The sequence below is a fragment of the Cynoglossus semilaevis genome, chromosome 20 (assembly GCF_000523025.1).
Source record: "Cynoglossus semilaevis isolate Cse_v1.0 chromosome 20, Cse_v1.0, whole genome shotgun sequence".
In the NCBI taxonomy this organism is placed as follows: Eukaryota; Metazoa; Chordata; class Actinopteri; order Pleuronectiformes; family Cynoglossidae; genus Cynoglossus; species Cynoglossus semilaevis.
In genome coordinates this window covers 2,466,734-2,479,068 of record NC_024326.1, presented here as the reverse complement: position 1 = coordinate 2,479,068, position 12,335 = coordinate 2,466,734, and the positions used below count along the sequence as shown (strand labels likewise).

General features: G+C 41.7%; 1 long non-coding RNA gene across 1 annotated transcript in view; it reads left to right on the top strand.

Annotated features, from left to right (window-relative positions):
* Positions 1 to 10,513, top strand: part of LOC107990139 (uncharacterized) — a 13,235-nt gene extending 2,722 nt beyond the window's left edge. Inside the window, exon 3 of the long non-coding RNA XR_001761686.2 lies at positions 5,816 to 10,513. This is a non-coding gene — a long non-coding RNA (uncharacterized LOC107990139). The remainder of the gene's footprint in view (positions 1 to 5,815) is intronic.
* The last annotated feature ends 1,822 nt before the right edge of the window (positions 10,514 to 12,335 follow it).

The following is a 12,335-nucleotide window of genomic DNA, read 5'->3' as shown; positions in this document are numbered from 1 at the left end:
TATCAGTTTAATGCAGTTTAACTTATCAGAGTGGGATTAGTGACTTGGGCAAAGCCACCATCTTCCTGCTAACGGTAATGTGGTCAAAAGGGTGGTTGGACTCTGGCTGATCTTATCCCGTACCAAGGCTATGATCATCATTCCTGCGTATCTCATTATCACATGTGATGAGCTTCATCAGCTGCACCCTGCAATTAGGCTGGGGAGCAACCTGCTATCACAGCGGAGAGCCTCCAAACCGCACGGCCACTGTCGCTCCTCCTTAGTTACACAACATCTTCTCAGCACAACTCGCATTAAAAAATGATGTTTGTCTGCTGGTGGAAATGTGACTGTGTGAGCTTCAGGGTGCACTGTCGCCCAGCGGTTCTTTCAAAAACCAAGCCGAGAGCAAGAAAGGCAGCAGGAAGTAAAGTGCTCCCACACTGACTTCCTCACTCCCTGATCCTCTTCAGTCATTAAAACATCATATTCATAACTATTTTAATGGTTTCAAGGCAAATGTAAAAATTCCTGCGGAATTAAAAGAAGTTTGGTGAGAAGTTGACAACTGAAGCCACTGAAGGAACCTAATGTAAGCATTAAAAAACAAAACACATTTAAATAAGCCTCCAGAATCGGTGTGCCAGTCCACAGAGGATTTTTATACTTCCTTTTGTAAGTGGAGAACTCGGAATTGTTTAGTGATGTGAAAATGACCCAGTAGGTGGCAGTACACAGCCTTCAGTGAGTAGGTTTGCATTGAACTTCATAAACATATTTATGTCCCAAAATATAATTTTAAGATTATTTTGTGGGAAAACACTTTACTTTGTGATTTGATCATGCGAATATGATGCCATTTGTCTCTGTCCTGATGCTGTCAGAGGTGTACAGCCACACTAGATTAATAGGTGATCTGTGCTCTGTGTACTTCTGTCTGTTTTGTTTTGATTACCCAGCATCTCAAATGTGTCTATCACAGTGATGTTTATATACAGTGTAATGGGCGATTGAAGTACATGAAGTACCACGCCTTGACCACATGGTAGTGAACAGGTTTATAGCAACAGAAAACCATGTCCATAAGGCCGCTGTTTTGAGTCAAATGGGAAAAGGTTAGCTAACGAAGACCCCTGCCCGCCGCCTCAGGCATTGTAGCCGACTGCCTATCTAAATGAGTGTATGATCTGTGACCTCCTGTCAAGCCCAGGGCCTTAGGTCCACCCGGGTCAAGCAAGGTGACTTTAAAGAGTCTCCCACACTGTTCCATAACAAGTCGTTTCCCTCATCCCAGGACTCAACACATTCTCCCCGTTGATTATGAAACCCTTGTGTGTGACTGCGACTGTGATGATGCAGGGGGTTGGAGACCAGTGATTACGAGCTTAGAGAAACCTGTTAGAACCTGTTAAACCCAGAACATCTGCTCCCTCAAATATTTTGATTCCAACCGTCCTCCATGCATCATTAAAGTGAGATGTTGTTTTTTTTTCTCTCCTCAACTCATTTAAAGGTTCCTTTATCTACTGTAGAAGCTCACATTAACGACGAGGAGCCTCTCTCTGGTTCCTAGATCCTATAGATAACAGATAGAAGCCACTGGGATCCATCAGAGGTTTTTTAATGAGATGGTGCAGCTGTTGTGAGGCTGTTCTTAAGACAAAAACGTTGCATTAGTGCAGATTTTGTTACAGCTGAGAGAAACAGCCTGTCTCTGTTCTGTCACAACACTACACCGTTGTATCACTGTTGATGCACTTAACTGCAAGAAACTCCCTGTGGTCATTTTGGAATCTTTCCCATTGTTCTTAAAGGAAAGTGGGGCTTTCATATGGAAGTGGGGAATGCCAGGAAATGACAGGCATTCTTTGTGGACTATTCGAAAATAAACGTTTGGTCCTTGCTTCCCTCTGGACAGCTAAGCAAAACCAAAAATGAGCAGAAAGGATTATGGTCCGAACAATCCCACAATGCCTTTTTCACTTTCCTAACATTTCCAGCAGCAATTTTTCAGCCCAAAATATATTTTCTTATCAGGTGTACTGGAGACGTTTAATCACAGTTGCTGCCGTAAGGCTTTTGTCGAGGGTTTTTTCAGGAACTTCTTTTCCGCTACATTCACTGAATGGCCGCATTCAGAATTTCTTTTCTCCTTATTTTTATATTTGTCCTTATTTTGCCTTATTTTTCCTCCTGGCTTTAAACACAAACCCAGTGTTTGAGCTGGGCTTTATGAGGTGTGACAGTGAGGTCTGGTTACCACGACAGGAACGTAAAGCTCCTCATTCAGCCGGCTGCGGTCGGGTTGAGGGACTACTCAAACTCACTTCACCCCTATACTACACCTCGTATACAGGAACTGCCTTCATTCTGCTGAGCCGGCAGCAAACTTCAGGAGAAAAAAATAGATGTAGAAAAATAGAGTTCCCCTTCTTTGTCCTCAGATGTTTGAATTGCTCACATGGACACTACCGTTTACCTATAAAAGAAGCTCCAGCAGCACATGGTGATTTCAGATGGTAGTTTCATGTGTATCATTTTATGTCAACAAATATAACCACTGTTAAATGTAAAACAGATGTGCTTTGTACTCTGCACCACTTCCTTTCTTAACTCTAGACTTAAGGGCTCAAACTCCTGGCCCGAGGGCCACTTCCGGTTTGTGAACCCTCCACATCTGGCCTGTGGCAATTGTTAATAATAATGTCATATATGCCCTTGAGGCAGTTTTTTTTAAAAAATGTGTGTATTATTTTCAACTATTAAAACGCTTCAGTGTTTACATTGTAGTATTATACCGTATTTAAATTTATATTGAACAAAAAATACTTCTTCTAGAATATTACCCATGATCCTACCCTGATTTGGCCCTCCAATGAAATGACATTGATAGCAGTCTCCCTCCACTCATTTGAGTTGGAGACCCCTGTTCCAGACCACAGACTGTTTAGTCTCGTCGTACCTCCGATTTACACCCATTCCTCCCCTGCCCTTCCTCCTCCTCCTCTTGTTTTTTTTTCCCAGGCCAGTCGCTGGTAGTTCCCAGGTATTTGACCAGTGTAGCGTACGCAGGAGGTTGCTTGTTCTGTGCCCCCTGTGAGACAAAGGCAGCGTGCCTGAAGGAAAGGGATGAAAGGAAACGGGGCTGTGCAGCCACTCCTTTTTACAATGGGAAACCTCCTCATTGAGGCTGTAGAGCAAATAGCCACCTTCTCTCTTCCTCTTCTTAACAAGCACGGCCACTGCCAGAGTGTGTCCATGTCTTTTTAGTAGTAGCAGTGAGAGCAGGACCAGTGCTGTGTAGATGTGAGTGTGAGCACGCAAAAAGGAAGGGACTGTCCGTGCTCAATGTCTACGTGCAGACGGCGCCTGGTTTCCTTTTCCGTACACCTGCTCAGTTTAGGGACAGATGGTGCCTGTTCTTCTTAAAGACGTTTCCTGTACAAAGACTGTGGTAACAGGAGTGAATACAGAGCTGGACTGAAGGGCATTTTATCTGTTGAATGTACAAACACATAAATTAATGACTAATTAATTACTATTTTAATCAATAGTTATGATGATAGTTGTTCATTTAATGTATGAAGATTAAGCCACAGGAATGAAAAATAATACAAAATTAGAAACAAATAATATTTTTTGAAAATGATGATCAATAAAAAAAATGGATGATAGTTGTTCATTTAATGTATGAATATTAAGCCACAGGAATGAAAAATAATAAAAAATTAGAAACAAATAATATTCTTTGAAACAAATCGATCGGTGAACAAAATTATTTGATGACTCAATGATCATGATGATCAATAAAAAAATAACTTGCTTGTTTTTGGCCAAAATAGTTTAGTGGCTCTAAAACTACATTAAAATAATGAATTTTCCAGATTAGTAGTAAAATGTATTCAGACAAACAAATCAAAAGCCTTATCTAAACTAAACCGTTTTCAAATTTAAATAGAAGTCAATACCAATATTTCAGTATGTGCCGCATGCTAACACTTAAGTTGAACGTGCACAACAGTTAGCTCAGTGGTGTTTAGGCTACCGGCTAATAGCGAGTGTTGTCGTCAGGGGGAGGGAGTGGAGGCTGCAGTAGGGTGGAGTATTTTTACGGCTCCTGAGACAACCTGTTCACAGGCACTTATCTTCTGGCACTTTTTTATGACATCATAAATCCCTCCATTTCCTCTAAAGCAGCACTAGGTGGGTATAAAGGACATACCTGGCTAGTAATTGTCTGTCTGGGCCTGTCATCTGTCAGTCTGGGGACTTCCTCCAGAGCCAGACTCTCAGTCTGACTGCCTGAAGACACTCATAGGTCTCTAAGATGTGGACACTGGACCAATAAACACAGTGATTCAGTGGAGGAGCTAAAAGAAGGCTCTGCTCTGCAGTGTTTTGTAGACACTTCATACCGTAACTCCGTTTGTCATTTAAGGTCAACAATTGGAGTTGACCTGGCACCCACGCTCCAGTTCTCTCCCTGCCCACAGCCCACTCACTCTTCGACCTGTGGATACCTTTTGTTTGTGGGAGTCTGAGGATAAAAAGCGAAACAGAAGGGGTTCGAGGGGGGAAGCAGTTTTTTTCGGGAGGTGGTGGTGGTGAAAGGAGAAGCTCTCAGTGTCCACATTCATCCGATGCTCAGCTGGGCCTCCTCAGGGAGGCCGGAACAATACTTGCACCAGCACGACAACATTCCTTGGGGTTAAAACGGTCAGGGGTCAACCAACAACCCCACCCAGCCAATCAGTCCCCAGGCATAAGTCGCTGCATTTGTTTTTGGTTTATGTCTTCGCACTTGTTGGACAGACTCTGCACCTTGTGATGCTCTCCCTCCAGCCCTCTGCTCGTTTCAGTTGACTGGGCAGTCATGGAGTGCTTTCACTTTTTATAATGTTCAGTCACGTCGCCTTTTATTAAGAGAAGGAAAGTCAGAATAGTCCTATTTTGTTAGTGCTATCTGTTAAAAAAATAAATAATCAAAATTACAAGTTTAAAAAAAATAACTTTTTACTCTAAATGATTTATGAAATGATTGTACCTTTTAAGGTGACCCAGCTTCATGTGTTTAATTATATGAAAGCGTTGAAGAAATTCAAATGAAAATGGCAGCCTGAGGCACTTACAGTATCACAGCCAGATGTTTGGCAGGCCCCCATCTTTGTAAACTTGAAAAAGAATAACCACAAAGCAGCCAAACTGTAATTAATGTCCTTATTTTAAATTGATTTAAATTCCTACTGTATGTCATCTAACCCACAACAGTCCAGTATCAGGCTAATGAGAGCCCTTGTAGGTTGACGCAGTCATATACGTGCTCCGTGATGAAAAAGAAAATCTGGGTAATTTTTTTTTTTTTTCATTTTGCGTGTGTGTGTGCCTGCGCGTGCACCGGGACACACTTCAAATAAAGTCTGAAGGCTGCCATTAAAGTGAAGCATATACATGTGTAGGCAGGGACTGGGGTTTTCGTGGGGCCCCTGCAGACAGACTGTAGGTCTGTTAGCGATTACCAGTGAATGTACAGTGTACACTGAAGTGGACATATAGCTACATTAAAGGCCTGACCCTCAGCCATATCAGACCACCCCAGAGACACACCACGGGCACGCCCTCCACCCACTCAGCCTCAGGGTCAGCTCCATTTGGGATTTCCTGCAGGATGTACTGGAAATTAATCATGTGATGATTAGGAAACGCTCCCAATAAAAAATCAGAGAGGTTCTAACCTGGTTTGGAAGCTCAAAACACAGGAAGTGTCGCTAATTTGTGTTCTCCAGTGGGTGTCTAAGAGTGGAGTGTTTACGTCTTTTGTCTTCTCCACCTGCAGGTGTTCACGCAGTGCCTCCAGATGCGGACAAGTGAGACTGCAGGAAGATTGTTTCCAGCAGGTATACAGTTAACACCACTGATTCTTAAAGCTTTTTGTACAAGCCGACAAACTTAACGCCTCTATCCTGCAATTCATTTCTAGATTTCTCTCACCAAAAGAGTTACTCCTATATTTTTACATTGATATTACTCCCCAAACAGTAAAGAAAACACAGATATTTACCACGCTGAATCTGGAATATGTGGCTATTTTTGTTGATTTCTTTTATGTAGATTCTTCTCAACTGCTGCATGAGTTAAATTAAATTAAAAAACAAAACTTAATTTTTAATGTGAGAATTAAGTTTTATTTCTTTCTGTGGACTGTTACAGGAATTCATTTGGCACTTTTTTCTATCCATTTAATTGTTTTACTGCCACCTACTGGGTCTGTTTTTCCATTGCTAGATCTTTTCTCACACATGGGAAAAATCTATTTTTTTTAGTGAATCATAAGAAAAAGAGAAAATACAGGTCAGCAGCATATTAAATTTACTTTCATGTATTATTTTAAGGAAAATGACATAGACTTAACTGTAATACATCACAAATTAAGCTTAAAAAATAAAAAATCTGAAACTGTAGACCCACTCTTTAGACGTTACTGCTGCATGTTTCTCATAAACTCTATAGTTTCTCTTTTGTCCCGCCTCCTGCTGCAGACTCGCTGCACTCACAGCTCCAGCATGAACATAAATCAGCGTACAGTATATGGAAGGCGACGTCGCTCTTCATTAGACTGCAGTTAGGAATGAAAGCCTATCTGGCTGCAGCTGTGGAGGAGCTCCAAAAGATGGGGACGTTTATTGTCAGGAACAAATAGAGGCCTTTTTATTTTGTCTAGCAGCTGACGCCTCTCCCCACCCACTCCTCCACAACCGCTTTTGTCAGTAATGTAGAGTGGCCTGCTCAGGCACGAACAAGAGACTGGGAGGGTTTTACAACAAAAATAAACTTAAACTTTAACAAAAAAAAAATAGAGGAGGGGTTTTGTCCGTGATTGGCTGATGGAGGGAGCACACGGCTGTTTGCCATATGGTGTAATTATCTGCCATTTTAAAAGATTATGTGCCTTCACTAATATAGTGTATAAGTGTGTGTGTGTGTTGGAGATTTGATCTCTTGTACACCCGATGTAACGATGAAGCTCTGTGCCCCCCGTTTAAACTGGGTTAGCTATGATTTTCCCACTCAAAATCCCCAGGTCCCTGCCCCCTCACACACACACACACACACACACACACACACACACACACTGAGTATCCACATATACACAGAGTCTGTGAACAAAAAAGAAATATTCAGCTGTGGAGCGGGGGTCCCTCAAAGGGCGCGACATTGAACTGGGGGGATTAAGGAGAAATAGCTGGCTGACATAGGGGTTGCCATGGCGAAGCCCCCTTTTCTGCTCTCCCTCGACCCTCCGCCTATTCTTCATTGTGGCGTGAGGTGTTTTCTGGAGCAGCGCAGATCTAATATGGCTTATATGAATTCAGTCTCTTATCTGCCGTGTCCCGACAGGACGGAGACCCCCAGATCACCCACTGCACTTTATTTTGTTTCCCTCTTGTTTATAAAGTGGCCGTAAATATCCCAACACATCGTTGGACATTATTTCTCTCCCATAAAATATATTTCTGTCTCAACGGTCACACCAATCATTTTGATGCTTGTTTGCATATTCATAAAGAAAAGGGCCTGACGGAGAGAAACACGAGGGGAGATGGAGGGGGGGGGGACTTATTCAACGTATCAAACCTACTCACAGCATAAAAACCAAATTGTCTGTTTTATCACCTGTGAATTACAGCTGCAATAATGCCATGCATTAGTCATCCTTTGTAGCCCAGTCAGTCTATTATCATGCCAGTCTGAAGTCGACCTGTCAGACTCACCGGGGTAATTGATGCAGGCTTGGCATGTGTGATGACATCAGCAGCGCGAGCCCATGAATGACTGTAGATCAGCGTTTACCATCCTGACGTCAACCCCCGGTCTGCTCTCTGGTGCAGTGACACTGTCGCTGGTTGTTCCCCGGCCGCGCTCTGCCTCTGACAATGGGAGCTCTCAGTCTGTGGTCAGGCGATGGCTGGGGCAGAAAACACCAGGCTTCACAGTAGGACATCGTACAGCATTGTTCTCCCGTCTAGATATTCATAAGAACTGTGGTGGAACTGTTCTGAGCACAGACAGACAGAGAGGGTGTCAGTGAAACAGGGCAAATGTGGAGTCTCTCCTAACACTAAACATTTCACAAAGTTATCTTCATTATTATCCACTGTGAAAATCAGTCTTAAATACAGGCCGTTCCTGGCAGACATTGTCAACGACGGCCTGATTTTGATATGTAAAAATAGCAAAGGGCAGACGGCTCCACCTGTCATCCTTAGGACTATAACTCTGGTGCATGTAGTACACAGCATATGACATATGTGTTCTGTGCATCAACTAGGACACAGCCACACGTTTCAAAGTAATGACTAATGGTAAACCTAAATAGACCAGGTAGCTAAAAAAGCTCAAAAATGAAGCTAAATCTTAGCAACAACATTAGCCCAAATACTCCTATATGAATCTATATACAAAATATTTATTATTAGCAAAAAGATTAAATAGAAAATTAATTAACATGCAAAAGTAGAGCAGGTTTACAAAATCCTGAAAGACCAGAAAAAAAACATACTTGATAAATTTTTAGCTAAAACGTTCAAATACATCTACAAATGTCAAATAGACCGGATTGTAGGATTAAATATTAGACCAAACTATGGGAAAGTTATATTTTGAGGCCATTATCAGATCGTATGTTTGGACCGTCTGTTTTCTAACGGTTCCATGTGGAGGAGGTGTCTGCTTTGAAAATGTTTCTGCCTCCGTCACATGAAAGATGAATGGATTTCCTTCTCTAATGTCAGTTGCATTAAACATTACATTTAAATAATAAATAGCAGCACTTCATTCCAAAGCCATTGATGAAAATGTAGCTATGAAAAAAACATGCTCAGGATTTATAGATTATTCAGTGTAGATGGACTTTTTAATGGGACAAACAGTGTTGTGACCACAGTGCTGGTATATTTTATTTAAATGAGTCATTTTTATAAATGTAAAGTCTGACATTTTTCCTTCTCCCTAATTTTCAGATGTCGTGCCGGAGGAATTTATTCTTATTTGTGTGTGATTTAAATGTTCCAGCTCAAACACACTCCACTGTGTGTTGTCTGTTAAACATGACGAGACGTGACCGTGGAGCCTGTGGACAGAGCAGGACCCACTCTGACACTGTCCTCTGTCATTACGTCCCTGTTCTCTGCATCCTGACCTCAGTGGTTTGAGTGATGACCGTGGCTGTGACCTCCTTCCTTGGCATGCCTGTCCTCCCTCCTCCTCCTCCTTGTCCACCCTCCTACTCCTCCTCCTCTGTCCTCCTGTTGTCCTGTCTGTCAGTTCAGCTCACAGTCAAGACCTGCGTGTCTCGGGGAACATTCAACGCTGTCGGTGAGTTTGGTATGGATCACATGAAAACCATCGACCGTTGATTGTGCCCCGCGGCTCGCTGCCATGACGTCAGGAAGGAGAAGAGAAAAGGTAAAACTTTAAGAGGCAAAAAAAAAAAAATACAGGGACTGATTTAGGCAGATTCCACAGCACCAAACGTCCAAAGGTCACAATCAACATTCATTGCTGTCGCTGGGTTGGACTTATGTAGAAAAGCTCACTGAACAATGAGTGCAACTGTGGCCCAAATCTCCCTGACTCCACCAATCAGCCCACCGGATGTCACTGCCTCTGTTGTCTTTATTTAAACTACTTCTTGTTTTAACTTCCATTTTCCTCCCCTCCTGTTCACTGGCAGTCTTCAGAAGTGAGAGAGGCAGAGAGAGAGAGAAGACGATCGAGACACAAATAGACTTCTGGCTGCTTGATTGTCCTCCTCCTTCTCCTTCTCCTCTCCTCTAATTGGTGGTTATGTGTGCAGCAAGGGGGAAGGAAGCGGAGTGAATGTGTAATCATTTGGAGTCTCTTCTCCTCTTTAGATGTTTCATCACTCTGTTTTTTTTGTTTGTCTAATTATACACCAGGCTGGGTTAACTCTGTGTTAACTGCGCTGGTAGGAATCAGCAAATTACAAAGGGAAGGAACGAGGCTAGTTTAAAAAAAAGTGTCAAAATGAAAGGCTCAGCGGCAAAAATATTTGTAATTTGATGTGTGATGTGTGTGAGTTTCTGCTGCAAATATGTGGAAAAAATACAGTTGTTTTCACCTTTATGACCTGGGACGTCTCACTATGTGTGTGTGTCTGCTGTGATTGAAGACCTCTAAACTAAAGCCAGGTGCCTCATGGGAAAAAACAGACCGTGTGTATAACCTTGTGTTCCTGCAGACCGTCTGTGAGTGGCCATTCTTCATCGTCCTCTTCTGTAGCACCTTCACTGACACTGCGTCTCCCATCAGTAACTCAGGTGTGGTGTTCACACACACACACACACACACACACACACACACACACATGCTGTAAATATATATTTAAGTTCAGGTGTGTGTTTTATGTCCTGTTGATGTTTGCTGTTAACTTTTATCGACTCCTTTACTCTTCCAATAAAGTCAGGAACCACAGCACTACAGTGTGTGATGTTGTCACTTCCTGTGTGAATTCACTTACTCAGGATCAATAAAATAATACATTTTTAAATGCTTTTAAACAGAACACTTCCTGTATTCCAGGTTTTCACTGAGTTCTCCCGTCAAATCCCTCTGAGATTTGTGGGGTCTTCTGTCATAACTCTTGGTCTTTACTTCAATCCAGACACTTTCTCAGGGATTTAAGGCAGGACAGTCACTGACGTTCACCACTGACATATCACATGGCACCTGTCTTGGTTCTGAACTACAGTATAGACCTTCTGTAGGAGCTGTGATGACACAGAGGTCACTTATCAAAAGAAGCTTAGGTTTAAAAAAAAAGGCAGAACTTAGTGTAAAATGACAACTGCTACTGTGTACCCTGTTCTGTGAGTACCATGTCCTTAAAGGTACAGTACATGCTCCTCCCATTCATTTTAGGCTCATATGTCTAAAGGTAATAATTAGGTGCGGACAGACTTAATAACATAGCTCCAGTCTGTGTCACCTTCCTCGAGGTTGTCTTCAGCAGACTTTAGTCAGGCTTGGAGACATTTCTTTCCTCTTCCTCACAGCCCGTTCCTGTCTCAGTGTCTGAGCAGCCTCAGACTTGTTTTCTGACCAGAGGTTTTCACATTTTTTAATTTCTATTTTTGCCACATTTGCTCTGTTATCAGGGGACTGTTGGAAAACATTATTATATATATATTTACTCCTGTTACTTGGAGACATTTTATGATTTCATTGCTCTGTCCACATACTCTTTGTTTTTTGTCAAAACTCAAAATGAATGATTTCACAAGAGAAAAACTCAAAGCCTAAAATCATTCTTAAATGCTGAAAAAAAGCTTAAAAGGATCCTTTCCCTTGGTTTTTATTTTATTTTTTATCATGCTTTGTGCCGATCCAAGATTGATCCAGATTATTTATATTTTGTTGTGAAATACTTGAGATAGGTATGCAACTTAAAGTATTATACTGTATATTTATATATAATATAAAATAACAGTGGGGTTTTTTTTTGTCTCTGTCGTTCGGTAGGCCTGCTCTGTGTCCGTGTCCCCGTCTACAGCCCTGTCTTTCTGTATTATTCATAGGAAAGCTCTCTGTGCACTGGTGCAGAACAGTGGAGGTGATGTAACAGTGGCTCCGAGCGCGGCTCTGGACTGTCATTTGGGATGGACTCATGTGTGAGTCACTTTCTTCTGCTCTGTTGGTGCTGCCCACAGTGGCAGCTGAGGGCCACACTGAAGTCATGGTGCGTTTGTGAAAATCATGCATAAAAAATAAGCAAATAAAGGTGCCTTTTATTTAGTCGGACACACCGAGAAATGTATGTCAAAAATGTAAACCTACTCCATATATCAGCGTTGAAGACTCAGTCATTAGTCCGTTTTGAACCAAATAATTGAAATTTTAATAACTGCGTTAGGTACTACTAACGTTAAGTTACCACTCAGTACAAAAAGAGACAATAAAATAAAAAACAAATTATTTTAAACCTTTATCACGAATGGGCGTCAAAGCATGGTTTCGAAAATGAAGTCAGAGTGCTGCCATCTAGTGGTGATAATATTTACTCATCTTATAGTCTGGATAATGTCACCGAGAGAAGACGTTGACCTCATGTTTTATTCTGTTTATATTTGAATGATACAGTGGTGAGAACATCGTAAACAAATTGAAGACCTTTAAATATATATGTTACTGTATGGCTTGTACGGACCTGGAGGTCAGTAATATTCATAAAAGTACACACAATTTATAGAAGTAGTGGTAGTATCTGGTTGCCATGAAATATTATTAATTTGGAAAAAAATAGCATAAGTTTGGAACTAGCAAAAAATTATATATAA